At 50.9% G+C, this 23,318-nt stretch overlaps 1 protein-coding gene across 2 annotated transcripts in view; it reads left to right on the top strand.

The window, feature by feature from the left end:
* The window catches only part of LOC135895982 (uncharacterized), a 131,622-nt gene that overhangs the window by 11,281 nt on the left and 97,023 nt on the right, over nt 1-23,318 (top strand). The gene's annotated exons all lie outside the window — the stretch shown is intronic.

Genomic DNA, 23,318 nt, shown 5'->3' on the forward strand with positions numbered 1-23,318 from the left:
GCACGGAATGAACGCGGGGTTCCGTTTATCGACCTAAATATAGGTGGTTGCCTTTGTCTTTGCTCTAAGTTCTCTTAATATTTAAATGCGCTGTGGAAGGCCGTAGCATCATAAAAAAAAGTTATTTGTAGCAAACCTCCGCAATACCGAGTCATTTCAATACCATTGTTTCAATGATAGAAGTGCGCACGTGCTGCACTTATCAAATCATGCCGGCATGCCCTGGATTCGGAGAAATTATTTTTATTGCAGAACCATTTTATTTTAGCTGTCGCGAGCAAGCATGTGCACTTTCTGTCGGCGAATACGTGAAACATCTTAGTTGGTTGATTAAAACAGCCACACAGTCGTGGGAAACTAGTTTCAATGGGCTCGTGCAGATTTTTGATGGCGTCGAATTTGTTTTTACTTAAGGACTTTACGAAGAGGGGTGGAGAGGGAAAGTATATGAAGAACAATAAAGACCTCTATATTAACACGTATGTCTTTGTCGGCATGTCAACTTATGCTCACAGTCTCAACCATCATGTCTTGTCTTTGCACTCTAACTAATGCCGGTCGTAGTCCCTAGTTGTAGAATTCAGCAGAAGAAGCGGTAAATTATCCTGAGGTTCCATAAATGACGCTTACTCGAGGGCTTTCTAAATCTGGTACAGCGCAACATTGAAAGGAAGAAGCAAGCCGAGCTGGCCAGATGAATGGAGAGAGCGCTGACTTCCAACCGGCTTATTGCAAAGTTGCACGAAATATATAGCTGCAAGAAATTAGTGCGCTTACGCTTTAAGCAATACGCTTTCTTGTAGCTATATATTTCGTGCAACTTGCCAATAAACCAGTTGGAAGTCAGCGCGCTGTTCTTTCATCTCGCCGTCTCGGCTTGTTCCTTCCTTTCCATGTTGCGCTGTACCCTACCTACAATGCAATACTAAGGGCCATATAACGTTAAACTACTCCGATATGTTTTTATTCCAAACTGCTGGCGTCAAATTTGCGTTACCGCCGATGCAAGCATTGGGCGATTACCCGCAGGGTCGTCTAAGGAAGCCAATCAAACGCTGACTTCATTTATAGGAGGTCACTTTTGTTTGCTTTAAAAACGAATAACATTGCCTGCACTGAGTGGCTTGTCTTATCTAATTGGCTGACAAGAGGCGAGAAGCCCGCTCAAGTGGAGAGGGATTTGATGGGGCCGAGAAAGTACACAAAATCGACAACCGGACGAAGAGGGTTGTGCTGGCGTCTGCGAATAGTCCGCTTTCGCTTTTCTTAGCTTGAGGTGGCTGGTCGAAAACCACGGTGGCATGCAACGGAAGGTAGTGAATGCTGCTAGAATGGATCCTCAGCAAAGAAAAGTTGGCATAGTGAGGTCGTAGAGGTGCCGAAAGCGGTAGACAGCATTACATGGCCACGGGAAAGACTTTCTTGTGCGCAAATAAACTCATGCTTTCCGGCAGGTGCGAGTAGCCAGCGCCTGAGCGATTGGCGACAGCCATCACTTATTCCTTTCGGAACGGGCAGCCTGCGGCTATTCAGAAAAACATTCAGCTTTGTTCGGCACATTATTGCATCTTTAACGCGTACACGTCACTTTGACGCGATGAGTTTTCGTGCTTTTGTGATGTCACGTGACATGCAGGTGAAGTAAGTGCAGCCCTGAATCTTTTCACCCATAGCCGAGGTTTAATGACGAAAAGGCGTCGGATCACAAATTAATGTTATTCTTTCGTTCGGTCAACTCATGCATAATCAGTGTGTACCGTCATATTAGATGGGGAGCTGTTGCGGTTCTCGTGACGTCGCGTGACAGACAGGCGACATAGGTGTGGTCCAAAAATTTTTTGACCAATCGCGGAGGGCTGATTGCGCAATTGGAACAGAAAAGTTTGGAATAGCTTTACGTTATCGCGCCTCAACTCGCCCAATCCTCGACCCTAGTGTACTCAAAGGCGCATGCATTGCGACTATCACTGCGATGGGCTAGACGACATTAACTGGTCGTTGCTACGTTCAAGTGGCAGGCAGTGTTTTTGTGTCGTTGGCCGGAAATTTAATGTGCCTTACGACATCTTCGTACCAAGGTTTCCTACGTAGAACAAGGGTGAATGTAGAAATGACAAAGTTCAGTGAACCAGACGCCGATGGAGGCTTCTAAGCTTAAACAGGAAAAATGTTGCAGTGCTTATGATCTTCCAAATGTAACATCAAACGCCTGCAGACGGAGACTCCATCGAGCAAGTCGTCCGGACGGGTCTCGTTGGTTGGCTAACCAACACAAGGAATGGTGGTCTCTCACCACCTTGAAAGGGTGACCGTATGGATAAGACTGAAATATCATGATGGCCCACACAACCGCTAGACACTCCTTCTCGGAGGTCGAGTAGTTGATTTCGGCGCGTGAAAGGGTGCGAATGGCGTAATCGATCACTCGCTCAACGCCTTCCTGGTGTTGAACAAGTACAGCGCCAAGACCGATGTTGCTTGTGTCGGTATGCACCTCGGTGTCAGCGTCCTCGTCCAAGTGAGTGAGGACGGGTGATTCCCGCAGGCGCTGCCGTAACTTGGTGAAAGCTGCGTCCTGCTCATCCGTCCAAACGAAGTGTGTGTCTTCTCGCGTGAAGCGTATGAGTGGTTCGGTGATCCGGGAGAAATTAGCGATCAAGCGACGATATTACGCACACAGACCGAGAAAGCGGCGAACTGCTTTCTTGTCACGAGGAGTCTGAAAAGTAGCAACAGCAGATGTTTTGTCTCGGTCAGGCAGGACGCCGTCTGTATTCACGACATGCCCGAGAAACTTCAGCTCTTCGTAACCGAAGTGACACTTTTCTGGCTTTAGTGCGAGGTTAGCGGAGCGGAGCGCCCGAAGTACCGCCTCTAAACGCTTCAGATGTTCTTCGAAGGTCGCCGCAAACACGACGATGTCATCTAAGTATACTAAATAACTGTGCCACTTCAGACCCGTCAGAACAGTGTCCATCATCCTCTGGAATGTGGCCGGTGCAGAACACAGGCCGAATGGAAGTACTTTAAATTAGCACAGTCCATGCGGGGTAACAAAGGCAGTCATTTCGCGATCTCGTTCGCGAACTTCGATTTGCCAATATCCACTCTTCATACCTATCAATGAAAAATACCCGGTATGCCACAGTCGATCTAACGAATCATCGATCCGCGGAACCGGATAAAGGTCTTTTATTGCGAAAGCAATACTGCTCGAGGTTTCCGCTCTTGGCCGTCGTCCCGGAGAATCCACCATTGACCTTTAGCGTGACCTATGTGTGACGTCATACCAGCTGTGGAAAAGCGGGGCCCCAACTCGGCTCGTCGCGATCGTCCCAGCGAATCCTCCATACTGCAGCTGCGCGCCGCTGCCGCCAACAATTTAATTTAGGTTTGAAATTTAGTGTTAGAAAATCAGGTGTTATTGTATTTAATGAAAACAGTGAACAGACAGTGGAGATACAGGGCCAAGAAATACCTCGGGTAACAGAATATAAATACCTTGGTATATGGATAAACGAAGGCAACGGATATATGGAAACACAGGAAAAAACCATAACAGTCAAGGGGAAGAGAAATGCAGCCATAATGAAGCACAGAGCGCTATGGGGATACAATAGGTACGAGGTCCTCCGAGGTATGTGGAAAGGGGTAATGGTTCCAGGACTTACTTTTGCAAATGCGGTTGTTTGCTTTAAATCAGGGGTACAATCAGGACTCGACGGGAACCAAAGGTCAGTGGGTCGCCTCGCATTGGGCGCTCACGGGAAGACTACAAATGAAGCTGTGCAAGGGGATATGGGCTGGACTAGTTTTGAAGTGAGGGAAGCTCGCAGTAAAATTGAGTATGAAGAACGGCTGAGGAATATGGAGGAAAGTAAATGGGCTGGGAGAGTGTTCAGGTATCTGTACAGGCAAAACATTGATTCACAGTGGAGGAAAAGAACTAGGAAGCTTACCAGCAAGTATGCGGCCTGTGGGGTGGGCAACACAGCAACAAAGAAGGTCAAGCGGAAAGTCAGAGAGGCTGAATTAATCTCATGGGTGGCGGCAATGGAAAAGAAACCGGCCATGAGTAACTACTTAAGGGGAAAAACGAAATTAGGAAAGAAACCATTTATGATAACTCAAAGGGAAGCTCATTACTTTTCGAAGCGAGATCGGGATGCCTTAGAACACGCACGTATAAAGCGAGATATAAGAAGGAAGAAGAAGCATGTGCTTGCTGCGGTAAAGCTAGGGAAACGACGGAGCATATTTTATTAGAATGTGAAGACATCTATCCAGCGGTCGATTTAGGCACCACTGGCCTCCTTGAAGCCCTTGGGTTCAGCGGGAGCAGTGGTAAAGCAAACAGGTCCGCAATAGACATCAGTAAGAGGCGATTGGAGGATTGGTGGAAGAAAAGTAGGGAAACGACAAAGGACGGAGACGTACAAAAGCACAGTTCGCAATAGGGTATCAGAAAATTTGGACGTGGTAGTTCATAGTGTGTGTTTTTTTTTTCTCATGGGTTAACCTAGGTAGGATATTAGGCAGCATAGTAGCAAGAGCTTGGTGGCGCAAGCCACCGCCCCGTTCCAAAGGGGACGCTCATAACATCCATCCATCCATCCGTCATGCCAGCTGTGAAAACGCGGCCCCCCAACTCGGCTCGTCGCAGTCGTCCCAGCGAATCCTCCACGGTATGTCGGGTGATGTGTATAAGGTGAAGCTGCAACGATGTGCTGCAGCTAAGAAGCGGCGGCATGCGGAAGAAAGGGATGAAGAGCGGGAACAACGTTTAGCTAAACGGCGTGCATATTATGCAGCCAGGCGAATGCGTTCAACATCTCTTGATCTGGGTGCATCTTCAAGTGTCATGCATGCTCTCAATGATGACGCGACTTTGGCGACACCTGATCGTTCGAGAGCAAGCCTTATGGATGCTTTAAATGGCGACGAGACTGCATCTACACGCTCGATGAGCAGTATGGAACTCTACAACCTGAACAGAACATTGCTTTCGCAATCCACTAGGCTTAGCCAAGCTAAGCCTCTGGCAATTTTTTTGTGACGTTATCCAACTTTCTATAGTCAACTCAGAAGAGAAGCGTTCCGTCTTTCTTTTTGACGAAGACCACCGGCGACGACCAAGGGCTTTGGGATGGTTGTATGACGTCATCGTCAATCATTTCTTTCACTTGTGCATTAATCACGTTGCGCTATTTTGCCAATACGTGATAAGGCAGTTGTCGTATGGGACGATAATCGTCATACGTGATTATTCGGTGTCTCGTGATGAGCGCCTGGCGTACCTTAGAAGAAGATGCGAAGCACTCCTTGAACGGAAGTAGCAACTCACGCCACGCCTATCTGCTTTTTCGCCGAAAGGTCTAAATTGATGTGGATATTGCTGAATGTCTGATCTGGGTTGTCCTTTGTCTTGGACGGAAAGCATTAAGCAACGTCTGCTATGGGCTCAGCGAAAGCGATAGTACTACGACGAAATGGGTGGTGATGTTCCTAAATGAAATTCATCACGAGGAGCGCAGAACGTCCACCTAGAAGCATAATGCGACTGCGGGCTGCACATACACCACGAGTAAGCATAAGAGAGAAATTGCCCTCTGCAACAGCTTGGCAGTCACCCAAATCGTCACATACGACCGCTACCAGGACACTTGCGCGTGGTGGTAATGTTTCACTGCCGACGTAAACCTGAAGCGCGTTACGTCGGCAATTGTCGCGGCTGTTCGCTGCTCTTTCTGTCGAAAAAGTCATTGCGTGCTCCCGGAGGTCTATAATCGCACCATACTTTCGCAGAAAGTCGACGTCCAAGATTAGGTAGCGAGAACAATCGCGGAGTATAAGGCAGCTGGCTGGAAACGTAGACCCACGAATTTTTACGCTGACTGTGCACATGCTGTAAGAGTTGAGGAGGACTTTGGGATGAAAACTTGGGAGGTTTATCTACATTATTTGCAGTGAGACGACCGAGAAATCGACAGTCGTAGAAGTCATTACGGGCCGGCAGCAACTCGGACGCTGCGGCCCGTCGCAAGAAGCTCGAAAGAGATGAAATCAAGGAATGCCCTCGGTCTGTGTTTTTTAAGCCCTTCGGTGTCTCGAAGACACGTCACGTTCGGCCAATGGGCGAGCCCGCTCAGATGACGCCATTTTCGGCCAATGGTAGGCGCCCGTGCGATGGTGTCACACCCGGCGGAGAGGGTCGCTGCGTGGTCCCCAATTGTCCGAGGGCTTACTTCTCCTTGCGGTCTTGCCTTGCTGACTTGCAATGCGCCGTCACGATACGCGGATGGGGGTGACGCTGCCAGGCTTTCACGGTGCATTACAGCCGTCTTGCTTCGGGACCCACTTTACCTGCAACAGTGCCAGGCTCTCGCTTCACTTTCGGGAAGAGTCAAGCAGTGAATAGCTCCATCTGCGGCACACGAGGTGGGGGCCGCCAACTTGTTTGCACGTGCCGCGCCTCAGGAATGTGGTATCCGTGCTTCTGCGCTCCTTAATTAGCTGTGGTGCGATTCGATGTGGTCTGGTGAACTCGAAGCAGGCTCAGGAAACGATCCCGTATCTAACAATGCCCAACGGTGTTACGATATGCCCGCCAGCAGTACCAATTTGCGTTCCAGACCAAGGCGCGATAACTTGTCTATGTTCCGTCGCTAGTTTTCCGCACAAGATTAGGTAGTCGGCACCCGTGTCCAATAACACACTAATCTGGCGGCTGTCCAGCACAACAGGTATGTGTAGCGAGTCTGTCGCGGAGTTCGGCTGCTGTCGTCTTTGAATCGTGCAGAATAGACCGTGCTCGTGTCGATGGGAGGTCTTCGGAAGGGCGATTATCAGAGACCTGGCCCCCAAAGGTCGCTTCACTTAGTTTTCGCGGCGAGGGCTTGGCGATCGTTCCTGTGCTGCTATAGGAGGGCCTCTAGGAGCTGGGGAAGATCGCCTCGAGGACGGCGAGCGCGACTGCCGCCGCAGGAACAAGGACATGTTCTGCTGGCTCAGGTATTCTTCAATCGCCCTAGGCCTTTCGCCATATCTTGGCCTTGGTGAATCCGCGGCAAAACCTTGCAGTCCGAGGCGGCGGTATGGGCACTCCCGGTATAGGTGACCGGCATCTCCACAGAGATAGTACAGAAGCCTTCTGTCCGGGGTATGCCAAACGCCATATTTCCTTTCGAGTGGGCGCCAATCCTCCTTATGTAGGACCGGTTGCACTGATAGGAGCGGCGGCGCGTATGAGGCGGCATAAGACGTGGCGGGGACGAAATGGGTCTTAAAGGGGACAGGGACTCGCCCCAAAACTTCCGCTTACGACGGCCGCAGCAACTGTGCTGTCACAGGCGGCGCATTGCTCATTGCAACGGGACCTTTGATCACTTGCTGAACTTGATTTCTCATGAGGGCAGAAATGGAACCTAGCGTGGGCTGAAGCGGGCAGCTGAGCGTTCAAGCTCATCATGCACCACAGAGCGAATAAGGTCTCGGAGAACGTCCACGTTTCCAGAGGCAATCTAGTCCGTCAGTGAAGCAGCGTTCGTTCGCGTGCCTGTCATACGGAACTGAGCGCTGGTCCGAAGGTGAAGTACGGTTCAATTGCCTTTCATAGCAAGCTAAGCGCTGGTGTAACATCTTTTCCATCGTGATGGCTTCGGTGAAGAATTCAGCCACGGTCTTCGTCGTGCTTTGAACAAGGCCAGTAAATAGCTATTCTTTACCTCCCCGCATTAGATGGCGCAGATTCTTTTCCTCTGACATGGTCGGGTCCACCCGACGGACGAGGCGCGTCATATCCTTGACGTACGACGTCACGCTCTCATTCGGCAGATGAATGCGGGATTCGAGCGCATTTGGCTCGTTAGCGGCGGTCATCATTGGTGTAGGTCTTGAGCAAGGCACGGCTGAACTCGAGCCACGATTTGATCAGCCCTTCTCGGTTCTCGTACCACGTGTGAGCACCGTCCTTCAAGCTGAAGTAAACGTTTCTCAACTTCGCCGCGTCGCTCCATTCGTTTATCTCGGCAATGCACTCAAACTGAGCTAACCAGTCTTCTACATCCTCGAAGATATCCCCGTGGAACGCTTTCGGCACTCGGAGATTCCGCAGCAGGTACTGCGTTGCCATTGTGGCCGAACCTTGCATAATGGTCGGTAGAGACGTCAACGTTCCTTCCATAGCAGTCCGTGGGGGCATCGATGTTGTGGCTTGGCGATAGATGGTAAAGCTCCAGAGGCAATCTTCAGATTCTACTTCTGGCCCGGTGAACAGGTGTGTTCATTAGTATAGGACTGGTACTCCTGCTACCAGGAGGGGTTTATAACATCGGATGAACCATACCCCGCACCTCCACCAGTTTTGTCACGAAAAGACAATTGAAGATGTACCTGGTGTCAGCGAGGCATACAGTTGTACAAGATGGCGTGAAAAATCTCAAGCCGGCGTCCTCAGCCTCTACTTCTTTATCTTCAGCGCCCGCCTCTTGCCGAGAGCGCGTTGCAGTCCCAACTTCTTTCTCAGCGCTGGTTCGTGACACCTAGCGGCAATATTGTGACGGAGGTGAGATGCAGGATAAGGATGCATTTACAAAGAAAGCTAGGGGAAGAGAAGATATCTCGTGCAGCGCACGTGCAACCATCCTCATCGTCGTCTTCATCGCTGTAGCAAGTTGGCGTTCATTCATCTATCAATCGCTTCGTAACATCATCCTCCGGTGACAGAAGCGCCGACCTGACGCTTGCTACCAAGGTGAAAAGCTAGAAGAGCAATAGAGCTTCAGCCGGGAAACGTGAACAACATCAATTGGTAGCGACGAGGTTGACGAAGAAGGCCCAGTGGCATAATCTGGTAATTTACGTCACGGAGTTGACGCAGCACCTTCTAGGGCCCGGTGTGACGTGGGAGAAGCTTCATTTATAGGCGAACGCGGTGGCATGTCGACCATAGGAGGACCAGAGGACCAGCCATTTAGTGCACTCTTCTGTGTCGGCTGTCATACGAGGACTTTTGGGAGTCTTGCGAGGCGCAGAGTAGGTCGTGGGCAAGTTGGCGAGCTGCACGGGTTCGACCCACGACGTCGCTGGCGTATTCATTAGGCAAGTGAGGAGCCCCGGGAAGGAGAGCCTCGAATGCTAATGCATGATTTCGGCCAAACAGTAAATAAAACGGGAAATATCCAGTGTTGTCATGCCGTGTCGAACTGTACGTGAACGCAACAAATGGTAACGTGCTGTCCCAGTCCCGGTGATCAGGAGAAACATACATAGCCTGCATCTCAGCTAGCGTTCAGTTCAGGCGCTCGGCCAGTCCATTCGTCTGTATATGATAAGCGGTGGTGAGCCGTGTTCAGTGGCTCAGGCACGAAGAAGGTCATCTACCATTGGTGAGAGGAAGCAACTGCCGCGATCGATGAGGAGCTGCCGAGGGGGTGCCATTATGTAGAGTTACGTTGGGGAGTAGAGAGTCAGCGGCGTCGGTAAAGAGCTTCATGCAATGCCCAGGTGATTGAGAAACGTGTGGCGTAATCTGTCGCCACCTCAACCAATTTATTTCTCGAAATGGAAGTAGCCAAAGGGCCTAGAAGTTCAAGACCAACACGGAACAATGGCTCTGCAGGGATATCAATCGGTTATAGCTGGCCAACAGGCAGCGCTAAAGGGTGCTCGCTGCGTTGGCAGCGCTCACAACCAGCGACGTAGCGGCGCACAGAGCGGTATATGCTATGCCATAATAACCGGCGCTGGGTGCGCGCGCATGTACGCGAGACACCTACGCGACCAGCAGTGGGTACGTCGTGAAGCTGTTGAAGAACGCTGGAACGTAGATGGCGAGGTAGGACAAGCACAAGCTCTGGGCCATCTCAGCTGAGATTACGATGATCCAAGCCGAGGAAGCGGCCATAGCCCTCGCGCTTTCCCAAACACAGGTTGAAGTGACAGTGACCGACTCTCAACAGGCGTGCCGCAACATTGCTAGCGGCAGAATTTATAACACTACGCCCCGGATCATCAATCGAAAACCGCCAACGAGATCAGTCATGATCATCTGGGGGCCAGCTCATCAAGGCATTCCGGGCAACGAAGTCGCTAACCACGTGGCTTGAGATCTGACCCACCGAGTCGACGCCGAGGAATCTGAACCCGAGCGCATGCACCCTCTAGTCTCGTACCAAGACATCACACAACGCTACAAGCTAACCCGCAGAACATATGCACCCCCACTCAAGTCACTACCTAGAGAGCAGGAGCGATTCCTCCGAGCTCAAGGGTAATACAGTCCCCCACCCAACCAGAAATTACCTCATAGAGCCTACACAATTCTCTCCGCAATGCCAGTGGACAAGCGGCTGTGAGAGTGATGTCACGTACCATGCCAGATTGATGGACTCCAACGAACGATGTGTGTGTGCTGTGCTATGTGCTCTCTCTCCCTCTCCCTCTTCCCCATCTTTAATCTCCCACATCCCTCTCCCATGCGTAGGGTAGCAAAACGGTTAAGCTAAACTGGTTAACCTCCCTACCTTTTCTTCTCCACTTTTTCCTTCCTTCCTTCCTTCCTTCCTTCCTTCCTTCCTTCCTTCCTTCCTTCCTTCCTTCCTTCCTTCCTTCTCCGCAATGCCGCTTCTGCGCAGAGCCCGGGTCCCTCAGGCACACAGTAGGGGGCGGCAGAGCGGCACCATTAAATCCTCCGAACCCTTACCCCACTAACGAGCTTTGGGAGAGAGCCTTGGTCAGCTCCGGCCTCGAGGATCAGCAACGGCTGATTGCGAGGGCCCAGGATGCGGCCCGAGCTCAAGGAATTCTGGGATTAAGACGCTTCTCGAAAGCTGCATTCACCCAATAAAAATGTTTATTCTTTCTCTCTCTCCAGAGATTGATACCGTCCTCAATATAGCTCAAGAAGATCTCGGCTGGTTGTTGCTCTCATTGACCGAAGTATTGCCCGGCACGAAGCTTTCGCAAGGCAAGTTGGCCGATAACTTCGCACAGGTTTTGTTAAATTTGGTCTATGTCGTAAAGGATGCCTCGTGTTACGGATCCACTGTTTAAGGCCGAACCACACGATGGACCAAATTGCTCTTTCGGACCGTGGTCCGAGCATCACGTGATAGGATGTCACCAGTTCGTGCGGACCGCCGTTAGCCCACGCATGACCGCGGCCATCGCAGTTCAACAAATCACCGAGGCTTTTCTCGCTTCAGTTTTAGTGGCGGACTGCATGCAAACCGCAGTGATTCTGGCGTAGCTAACGATTGTTGTCCGGCAACAGAATGTCTTCAGCCAAATGCAATTTGATTTCCGCTCAGAAAAAGCCAGTTGTTTCATGTCCACCGTCTGCCTACACGTGCGTGCAGCAGATATATTATTTAAACACCATATACTCTTCGATTTACGAGGTTTTTTATTTTGTTTCCCTCGTTGAGCCGTTCCCGGCTTTGTGGGACTCCAGCCGGAATGATTACAATGATAACGCCAAAAAGCGTTAGTGTAGCTGGTTGGTCTGCTCTGCCGTCTGCTATGGCGGACCGCCGTGTGGATGTGCTCTGCGCCGGACCGGACCGCGGCGGGCCATGATGTCACATCACGTGACCGATTAGCCTGCAGACTCTGTCCGTCGTGTAGCGACATGTGCTAGATAAAAGTTAAGGTTGGTGAGCATGGTCAGCCCATCCTGTTTTTTCTGACCGCCCACCTATTCGTAGGACGAAATCCAGTTGTTGACGTCAGTGTTGGTAGTGCCTCTGAACGCAATTGGTTCACGCTGACGAACTGCGCTGCAGGGGCCTGGACCAGTTAATTAATTACGAGTAGGTCGCTCACAGGCCTTCGCAAGCGTGGTGGCGGCAGTGGTGGCGAGAAGAGTGCGGCTGCGTAGTTCCATGACGAGCTGGATGGGACCCGCGTACCTCCCCCAAATTCTGCAGCGTTTATTGACTGCAGGTATCCGTAAGCACAGTGACGTAGGGTAGAGCGCGGAGCCCCAGAGCAGTCGTTGAGGCCCAGGTAAGCGCAAGCGTGAGCTGCAGCCCTGACGCGTCAATCCCCTTCCACTTCACCTGACAAGGTGCAGGAGCGATGCTAGAGCTTTCTTCTTCATTAGAAAGTAAAGAAATGAATAATAATAATGCTTCGAGAGGCAAGGTCGAACAAGCAGCCCCACATTGTATCCAATGTCAGGGGTATTTAACCAATAGGACAAAGTCCCGATACATGTGTGTTTCATTGCGGTGGAAATTATATGAACACTTCACGCGAATTTCCACCGCCGTCGTTGGCATCGGCGTCGGCGCCGCCGAGATGTTCCGTATAAACTCCAAGTGCTGCAAGATCGTTGCCACGCATGTTACGCTGTAGGTGCGAGTGAAATTGTCCGAGTGAGCCGGTAAGGCTGGTGGCTTGATCTCACGCGCGCAAGGAAACGGGAGCAGAGCAGGGGCGTTCTACTCCCGCCGTGGCTCCGTATGGCGCAGTTGAGCGCATCTGCGTGTGTGCTACAATGACAGGTGTACTTATTTACCCTTTTCTGGTGGACGACTTTTCACACGCTAGCAACTCAAAGTTATCGCTCAATGCAACACGCGCCTTTAGGATTTGGAACTTACTCGAATGGTATTGTTCATTCCATCTGTTGTATATGTTGTTGCAGAGCACTGTGCAATCAGAATAGGTTCGCGACCCGAATTTCGACTACTTTCTGGAAGAAACATGGTCCTCAGTGGTTATCGTGGAAGCTTCGACTAGTCTTGCAAAAAAAGCCGATGCGCTTGACACACAGATCCCAATTCGACGATCGCCGACTATTGTTGCGCTTCGAGTTTCACTGGCTCTTGTAAGGACAGGCTTGCCCATTAAGCAGTTAGTTTTCATAATTTACAGTTTCGCTACTACGTTCTTTGCCGCCACTAGAACGTGACATCTCATGGAGGTGCTTTTCGTCTAACCGTATGCCTAGTGGAAAGCATAAAGCGTACGCACCCATCACTACCTAAAATCGAACTAGCCGCAGGCTAAACACTTTGCCCTGGGATATTGTGATTATACGCTAAACGACCGAGAAGTTCATAGCCAAGTCAACTACCACCATGACAGATGGAGCATTGCCTGCAGTCGTCGTAACACAAAAACCCAGGGAGCCGTGTATATTCTGTTGAGCTTCATACGACAACGCAGAAAGCTGGCTTACAGCCTTCGAAAGGGTTTCAAGCTTTAACACCCGGAACTCTGAGAAGCTGCGCCATGCACTCTTCTCCTCGAAGGACACCGCTGAGACTTCGTTTGCCAACCGGCAGGATACACCAACAGCCTGGGAACTGTTTGAAAGCGACGTACTGGAAAGGGTTTTGTGCGTAGGTCAAAAATAGAGGGACGAACTACTACTGGAAGCCAGAGTGCAGCTGCCCAAGGAGACCGTCGCAATCTTCAGCGAAAACATCAGCCATCTTTTGCGGCGTGCCTGATGTAAATGTCCGAGGAGAAAACGGATCCGAAACCCGCCAATGACCGTAGCTGAGTTTTTGACAGAGTCAACCACAATTGGGAATACTCTGCAATTGCGCACTATGCATTATTCCCACCAAATAATCCCGTCGTAGTGCCAAATTCAGACACCGGTCTCCAAGGAATGCCGAGAGACCATCAGGGCGATTGTGGGGAAAGAACTGCACAATATTGCCACGGCCTACTGGAGACAAGAGCGGAGAGCGGTATTTAATTGAGAGAATTAGGGCAAGCGCTCAGTCCAGGCTTCTTCTGTAGCGCCTTGCTTGCACACCCGAGGTCGTCGTCTTCATCGTCAACATGGTTGGGCACAGATGGGGTCGCGGCATTTGCCCCCCTCCAAAAGGAGCATCGTCCCGATGCTCGGCGGGTAGCATCCGGTGTCCAGCAAACCAAAGTGTGTCCACGTCACTCAGAAAAATAAGGTTTCATGTGCACCACATGCACAGTCTCAGGCAGGTCCTGACGGCGCCTCGAGCAGGATGGGCTGTCAGGAACGACTTCATAGTTGGCATCGCTAAGGCGTCGTAGAAATTTGTACGGTCCGAAGTATCGGCGCAGAAGTTTCTCCACGATGCCTCGGCGGCGTACTGGAGCCCAAACCCAGACTCTGGCCGGGCTGGTAGACGACGTATCGATGGTGTTGATTGTAACGTCGGGCATCACAGTCTTGCTGGCTAGCTATGCGAACGCGCGCGAGCTGTGTTGCTTCTTCGGCGCGCTCTGTAAAATCTGCGGCGTCAGTCTCGGAATCGCTGGAATCATGAGGAAGCATAGCCTCCAGCATTGTAGTCACTTCTCAACCGTGGAGGAGACTGAATGGTGTCATTCTTGTTGTTTCTTGACGAGCCGTATTATAAATAATTGTTACTTAGGGTAATATTTGGTCCCAAGTCTTGTGTTCAACATCGACATACATACGCAGCATGTCTGCGAGAGTCTTGTTGAGGCGCTCCATAAGTCCATTGCTTTGCGGGTGATAGGCTGTCGTCCTTCTGTGTGCCGTGCCACTAAGGGTGAGTACAGTTCGCAAAAGTTCAGCCGCGAACCCGGTTCCCCTGTCGGTTACGATGACCGCTGGAGCACCGTGCCTCAGGACCACGTTTTCGATGAAGAACTGTGCGGCCTCGCCTACTGTGCTGCTAGGAAGTGCCTAGTTTTCAGCATATCGTGTGAGGTAAGCTGTCGCGACTATAATCCACTTATTTCCGGCAGCAGATATTCGGAATGGGCCCAAAAGGTCCATGCCAATTTGTGCAAATGGTGTTTCCGGCACTGGAACGGGATGTAATAGTCCGGAAGGTTTCGTAGGTGGCTCAATTCGTCGCTGACAGTCAAGGCACGTTCGAACGTAGTGCTTCACCTGTGCTGCGAGCCGTTGCCAGTAATACTTCTCTTTGATCCGTGCTAATGTTCTTGCGTAGGCTAAGTTACCTGAGGTAGCTTCATCGTGACAGGCCTGCAAAATTTCATTGCGGAGAGTTCTAGGGACGACTAGTAGATATCTCTTCCCTGTTGAAGAGAAGTTTCTCCTAAAAAGAACGCTGTTGCGTAGGCAAAATGATGACAGGTGTCTTCAGAATAATCTGGGCTTGTTTGTGGTGCGGCCTTCTAAGAAATCAATTGGTGATGCAAGCTCCTGGTCCTCTTGCCATTGTTGAGAGATGGTGGCAGCATCAACAACTCCTAAAAAGCCTCCGGATTCGTCATCGTTTCCGCCTGACGACTCGATCGGAGATCTGAAAAGGCAGTCAGCGTCTAAGTGCTGCCTTCCGGATTTGTAGACCATTGTGATGTCGTACTCTTGAAGCCGTAGGCTCCAGCGTGCTAAACGTGCAGATGAATCTTTCATGTTGGCCAACCAACAGAGAGAATGGTGGTCACTTATAACTTAAAATAGGCGGCCGTATATGCACGGGCGGAACTTGGTAACTGCCCATAGTACAGCCAAGCATTCCTTCTCTGTGGTTGAGTAGTTTCACTCGGCACGGGACAATGTTCTGCTCGCGTAAGCGATCACTTGCTCAGTGCCGTCTTGCCGCCGAATAAGGACGGCGCCAAGACATACGTTGCTGGCATCGGTGTGAATCATTGTCGGCGCATCCACGTCAAAGTGCGGAAGAAGAGGCGGAGTTTGTAAACGGTGCTGCAACTCGTTAAATGCCGCCTCCTGCTCCTAGCCCCACACAAACGTGACATCTTCTCTGGTTAAGCAGGTGAACAGTGAGGCGATGCGTGCAAAACTCGCAATAAATCGCCTGTAATATGCGCATAGGCCCAGGAAGCCTCTTACTTCCTTTTTGTTTGACGTAGTACTTCTGCGGAAACCCGCAAGGTGGAGAGAAGTTAATAAAGGGAAAATCAGACATCCACCCGATCGTAGCAACTCTGAGGCTTTTCTTTCGACTAACCCGTATGGGTTTCCTTTGTAGCAGTTGCTACGATCGGGTGGATGTCTGATTTTCCCTTTATTAATGCCTTTTTGTCTGTGGGCCTTGAAAACTGTGCGACGGCTGCGATTTTCTCAGGATCAGGTCTGACACTTGAGTGACTTACTCCGTGGCCCCAAAACAATAGTTCTTCATAGTCAAAGTGGCACTTTTCAGGTTTTAAGGTAAGCCCAGCGGACCGTATGGCTTGAAGAACCGGCCGTAGCCGTCTGACATGTTCATCAAACCTGGCAGAATAGACAATGGCATTTTCTAGGTAGACTAACGAAGTCTTCCACTTAAGGTCTGAGCGAACAGTGTCCATTAGTCTTTGAGACCTGGCTGCGGTTGAACACAAACCAAAAGGGAGAACTTTGCATTCATGGAGCCCATCAGACGTTACAATGGCAGTCTTTTCGCGATCCCGCTCATGGACTTCTATTTGCCAGTATCCACTTTTTAAGTCGATCGATGAGAAGCACCGTGCATGCTGTAACCTGTCGAGGGAATCGTTGAAGAAAAATTAAATTATGGGGTTTTACGTGTCAAAACCACTTTCTAATTATGAGGCACGCCGTAGTGGAGGACTCCAGAAACTTCTACCACCTGGGGTTCTTTAACGTGCACCTAAATCTAAGTACACGGGTACTTTCGCATTTCGCCCCCATCGAAATGCGGCCGCCGTGGCCGGGATTCCATCCCGCGACCTCATGCTCAGCAGCCCAACACCATAGCCACTGAGCAACCACGGCGGGTCGAGGGAATCATCGATGCGTGGTAAGGGATACACATCTTTGTTTTTTTAACCCGATTGAGCTTGCGATAATCGATACAAAACCGCAGGCTACCATCCTTATTCTTAATGGGTACCACGGGCGATGCCCAAGGGCTTTTTGACGGCTGGATGACATCATGTTCTAGCTTTTTCTTACTTTGCTGTATTGCTTCACGCTCTTTCTCAGCCACGCGATACGGATGCTGTCGGAAGGGTATTGCTGTTGCCTCCGTAATGATGCGGTGTTTCGTCAGTGATGTTGGACGCACTCGGGACGTTGTAGATAAGCAGCCCTTAAAATCGTCAAGCAGTTCCCTGAGACTTTGCGTCTGTTGCGGCGCTAAACCTGGGTCAATGTTGACCACGGGTGCATGTGGTATCGCATCGGTGGTCGATTCCTTTTGTACAGCAAAGCAGTGTTGAATGCGGTCAATTTCATCAATGTATGCCACAGCGGCGCCTTTACTGATATGCCGGCGTTCATTGGTGAAATTTCTCAGAAGTACTTCTGTGCGACCACCGATTAGGCTGACAATACCGCGAGTGATGACAACACATTGATGGAACAGAAGTGCAGTTAGTTCGGCTACACCATCCTTGTTAAACTGTTCTCCGCAACCAACGGAGACAAGACTGCACGATAGTGGTGGTATGCAGACGTCCGTCGTCGGCGACACGTAACGATGTACGTTGATGCTCTTCGTCGTGGCTCGTCTCTGGACTAGTTGACAAGGTTACCTCGCTGTGCCGTATGTTAACCACGGCGGCGTACTCTCGAACAAAGTCCATTCCAAGGATGAGTGATCTGCAAGACTCTTTTAAAAGCATAAAAGTGGCGACAAAAGCTGTATTTCCTATCTGGAGTCGTGCAGTACATTTTCCTCTAGGTGTCATTATCTCGCCCCCGGCATTTCGAATATAAGGGCCCGTCCATTGCATTTTGACTTTCTTAAGCCGGTCTGCCAAGTGCGAACTCATTATCGAAAAGTCTGCGCCAGTATCAACTAAAGCTGTCCCGTCGTGCCCATCAATCCTTAAGAGTAGGTCGGCACTCACAAATTCGTTGACCTCCGGGTTGCTCTACTCGTTTTTCTGTAACTTTGGGGGACTTTCGGCGGTTTCACGACTTGCAACTTTCCCCCCCGGAGGTCACCGATTTCAGTTTCCCCGCCGTGGGCTTGGAGAGCGGCCTCTCAGCACATCGGCAAAACTGCGACGGTTCGGCGAAGAATAATGCAACGGAGATGGCGAGCGTGACCGGAGATTAGCTGAGCTGCCTTGTTCCCGAGTGACACTGTCGTCGAAGCGTCGATGTCTCTCTGGAAACTGTCGTGCAGCGGCAGGTGACATTTCCTGGATGCAACCCTGGCGATGAGGGCAAAAACGATAAATGTGCCCTGGTTCGCCACATTGAAAAGACAATGGTCGGAGATCAGCGGTGCGCCATACGTCGGTCCTGCGAAGCTGGGGTCGCCTGCAATGCTTCCTCTGTATCCATGCAGCAATAGGTGGCCGCTGGTGGTACTGCTGTACTGGCACGTTAGATCGCGGGCGACCAACGGCGTCGGCGTAGCTGTATGGGCGTGGCTCGAAGCGTGGCTAAGGACACGGTTCAGGGAGTGGCTCAGGTGATGCAAATGTTTGTCGGATTTCTTGGCGGACAAGTTAAGTGACCGAAGCAACAGTGAACTCCTTCGGTGTCGCAGTTTGCTTCGCAGTCTCCTCGCGCACAATGTCTCTTATTAGTTCACGCAGCGACGTCTCGGCTGTGACTGTCAGTAGTGCGGCTCCTGCAGGTGCATCGTTAGTCAGGCTTTCGTATTGCCGGCAACACTGCTGTAGCGCCTGATCGATTGCTGTGGCTTCCTTAATGAACTCTTCCACTGTTGTAGGCGGATTACGCATGACACAAGCGAATAGATGTTCTTTGACGCCGCGCATGAGATAGATCAGCTTCTACGAATCAGGCATGTTGGGATCCGCGCTGGAAACGAACGAGACGTGCCCTCGGCAAACATCTAAACACTTTCGTTGGGCTTGTGAATGCGCAACTCGAGAAGGCGTTGTGCATTATCTCGGCGATCAGTGCTTCCGAAGGTGTCAAGTAGCCGACGACGAAATTCGTCCCACGTTGTCAAATGTGCGTGGCGATTTTGGAACCACGTCCTTGCGCTACCTTCAAGAGCGCAGTAATGATTGGCAAGCTTCTTGTCCGGACGCCACTGATTGACCTTAGCTACGCGTTCGTACTTGTCCAGCCAGTCTTCGGCGTCTTCATACGTGTCACCGTGGAAGCTAGTGGGGACTAGATCGTTTTGAACAATTACCTGTGTTGGACTTGCAAGCGCCATTTCCTGAGTGGGAGAGGTCGCTGACAAAGTTCCTTGGAAAAGGCAGAATTCCGGGCACATACCTTTCAGGCGGCGGCTTGCGCGGTGCACAGGTGTCTCGACGCGTTTATGATGCCTCGAAGGCTTGGATGCAGGGTTACTCGCAGGAGTCTTCTCTATCATTAGGTGATGATTCGATACCCAGCACGTCCACCAGTGTCACGGCTCACTGGAGAAAAGAGCGGAGAATGGTATTTAATTGAGAGAATTAGAGCAAGCGCTCAGTCCAGGCTTCCTCTGTAGCGCCTCGCTTGCACCCACGAGGTCTTCGTCTTCATCGTCAACATGGTTGGGCACAGACGGCGTCGCGGCAATATGCAGGTGGCCTTTGCCACTCATATAGTTAAAGAACTTCGACGACGGTCATTTCGAGTTTCTGAAGTGCAGTCCAAGAGAAAAGGATAAATAAATACATGTGCCAATATGGTTCTTGGTCTGTATGCCTACTCTAAATACTTTCCCAAGAACATTTCTAGCATTGTCGCGTCTCTGACTCTTCTCTATGAATACCACGTCTAGTTTAAGCGGGAAGAACTTAAAGTCAAGGCAGTTCCTGCAGTCGCCACGAGTACTCACCCACGTCAATGAAGACGCCGATACCGAAATCGAATCGACACAAGCAGTGCATGCCTCATCGCTGTTGTTCCTAAGAGGAAACACTGACTTGAAAGCATTACAATTTGCGCAAGCCGCTTGCAGTCAGAAGCGGAATTCAATTACTGCCCCACGTAATATGAATGCCTTGCCATAATCTCGCTAACACTATATTTTGTCCTTACCCGCGTGGCACGCCGTTCAAAGTGCTCAGTGGACCACAAGGCACTGTATTGAGAGCCAAGTTAAAGGACAGTTAAGGGCGCCTTGCATGCTGTAGCCTCCGACTTCAAGACTTCCACATTACCGTAATATATAAGTCCGGACGAAAGTACTGATGCCGGATGCCTCTCCCGCGCTCCTAAACTCTAAAAAAGTTTGGAATAGCTTTGCACTAGTGCAACGAAGACTTGGCGAACAGCGAAGCGGGTTACCCCACCTAGGTTATTCTTGGTTTGGCTATGTTGATGCTTGGTGACTCAGCCAAGTTTTCTGCGTCCGTCGACACCTCGCATGGATTTCCGAACTTGCCGCTGGAACTTCTCCGTGACCCGCAGGCGCGGATCGTTTTGTCGAGGCGTCTAGTTGCACGCACGCTTTTACTCGGTAACGTGAGCTCCCAACTCTGAATCTTCTGCAACTCGCTGACGATTCGCCGCCGCTTCATCTGCGTGATATTCGGGAGTGGACCGAAGTCGTCGCATCGGCTCTCGAGTAGCGGTGAGGTGGCTTTCGCACCGCGCTTCCTTTTTTAGGGAGCGACGCTTTTCTTTTCTCGCCCCAAATCTCGCTTCGTCGGAGAACCGGCTGCTATGCCGACGCGGCAGCCGAGCGGAGCTGCTTTTATGCTCCGTGGTGACGTCACGGAGAACATCCGCATCTGCACATGAGCGGCTTCCGTACGGCGCGGCGAGGAAGCTACTGTGAGGTGATGCCGGCGCGCGGGATGACGTCATCGCTCGGCGAGGTTTAACGGTGCACGTCCGCCGGCGTAACTACCAGCTTAAGCAGCATCTCTGTTTAAACGCCAGAAAGGTATGCCCCCGTCCGGTATTTTGAATTCACGAATGGCATGCTCGTTATGAGCCGGACAGAGCATTCTGGACAGGAAAATATCAAGCGCAGCGTTTTTAAGAAAGGAAATGCAAGCGGGACACATGACGATTATTGTTGTGTGGCAGATATACGCCCCAAAGAGGAGTGCAACTGTTTTTAGTGTAATCAACTGCCGCCGCAACATCAACAGGATGACGACTCTTATCAGGTACAATAGGCACCGACGACTTCGCCGAAGAGCAGCGAGCAGACAAGTCAAGATGTTCTGACAAGACGCCTTGTCGTGTTCTTAGAATGGAAGACCGACTTTGTCCCCAGGGTATTAGGGCAGAGCTTTTCCTCGTTTTTGTTGAAAAACTCTGTCCTCGTAAAGGAAAGCTTCATCCCAGTCCACGGACGAAGGTGCGAGCAGTGGAGCACCTCTAATAGGCTCCGTCTTTCTTCAACCTTCCTGGCAAAATTCTGACTTCTAGAACCCAAACACCATTTGAATCGACTCCGCGAAGATATCAGCTCTCCGTAGAGGTCACTCTCGTCGTTTTGACGCAAAGGAAGTAGCTTTCTCGGCGATTTTCTTACGAGGCCATGCCGCCGCCTCGCTAACCCTAACGACGAGCTATCGGCTCGCTTAGCGACCGTGCATCTCAGATGCGACCGTTATTTATTTTTGTTGTTCGAACCTAGCCTTATCGTCATGGATGTCGTTGAAGTCGAAGGGACAGAGATTGACCGCCCCCCCCCGCCCCCACCGAATTCGGATGGTCTCTTTGCCACTAGCACAAGCAACGCCAGCACCAATCCACTCAGCCGGCACATGTCGCTACCACGCAGTCGCAGCACGGCCTACTGCGACTCTCCCATCGCTCCCGTGCTTCAAAATCGCCCAGAATACCTACAGACGTTAAAGTCCACCTTCGCCTGCAAGTCGACTCTAATGCCGCCATAATAGGGGAAGCGTAAATCCGTCACCCCATTCTTGCTGCTACAGGCCTCACTCCTACCGATACCGCAGAGGATACCAATAGGAATACAGTGGAAAAGGATGGACAGGTGCGCTATTTGGTAATGCATTCTCATAAAAATGTAGAGCGCTAAAAAGGCAAAGGATATAGGAGAAGAAACACACACTACACGCGCTGTGTGTGTGTGTTTCTTCTTTTACGTCCTTTGTGTTTTTAGCGTTCTAAGTTTTCATTATGATACCTATAGGACCGAATCTGCATGTAATATTGCCTTGGCCTGCCCCTTTAAAATGCACAATGCTGAGTACTAGGGAACGATCACATCCCTTCAGATCGGAGGCAAGAACTACCCTGCCGCAGCCTGCACTACCTCCCCGAACGACACAACTAAAGGGGCCATCCCCAAGATCCCACCATACGACGCTCATAAAGCCATCACGACCAGCCCAATTACCAACGTAACTCTTCTATACTGCAATCTCGTGGGATTGGAAAGACCAACTCGGTGCTCATTGTTTTCGACGGACAAGTCCCGTTTTAAGACCACTACCGAGGCGCCGACTAAAAATCTTATACCCACGAGAGCAAAGCCTAATTCTGCACACTCCGCGGGTCAGTCCAACATCGCGCCGACGTTTGCTCGGCCCCACGCCGCAGCCCGTGTGTCACATGCTACCAAGAAGACCCTCAAACCGACCACGCCTACCAGCTATAATGTTCCCTTTGTGGCCTCGGTCACCTGATTGGCGTCAAGGTCTGTGCCTGGTGCTACATTACCCCTCCGCTCTTCGTACAGTGGTGCCAAGCAGAAACTCTACATCGCACCACGGCACAAGCAGTCAACCCTCCCTTCTCGCCTGAGCAGCGCTTGGGAGATCCCTCTACGTCATCACGAAGTGGTTTCTGCATTCGCTTCCAGAGCTCGTTGGAGGATCAGCTCCCGAAACCGCGCACAACTCCATCAAGATGCAACACCACATCGGAACAAGCTTCCACGGAACCCTCCCAGGTAAGCTGAACAGCCGTGTCCTCTCCCTCTAACGTCTCTACACACACACACCCCTCGCCTCGCCGAACCCCCACCCCAGCCGTCGACTTCGTCCGCAGACAATTCATCACTGCAACTAGTCATGCAGGAACTTAAGGCTCTTTGCTCCAAAATATCGGTCCTTAGGCGCGAGAACACGTTCTGTCAGCAGCTGCTAAGAGTGTACTAGAACAGTACACCCGATACCTAACAATGATCTCCCTCTTCATTTGCCTAAGCGCCGTGCTCCAGAACGCGATGGCTCCGTGGACACCACTACTTCCACCCAGTCAGCAAGTGCAGTCCGTGCAACTGTTGAAGATTGTTTGCAAGGGGCTATAGCCTAGCCCATTGCCACTGCGACTCAAATGCTCAAAGCAGCTCATGACCACCAACATTCAGAGCTCGCCCACAATATCCTAACTTCTACAATGAAACTAAAACGACGTATGACAGACGTTGAGGAACGGTCTGACACGTCCAAAGTAGTCATATTGAAGAAGTCGCACTCATGCATGGACGATACCTTGGCCTCTGAACATGCTATGTACGGCATTTGGCCGAGGAACTGCCGCGGATACTCAC

This window comes from Dermacentor albipictus, chromosome 4 (assembly GCF_038994185.2).
Source record: "Dermacentor albipictus isolate Rhodes 1998 colony chromosome 4, USDA_Dalb.pri_finalv2, whole genome shotgun sequence".
Taxonomy (NCBI): domain Eukaryota; kingdom Metazoa; phylum Arthropoda; class Arachnida; order Ixodida; family Ixodidae; genus Dermacentor; species Dermacentor albipictus.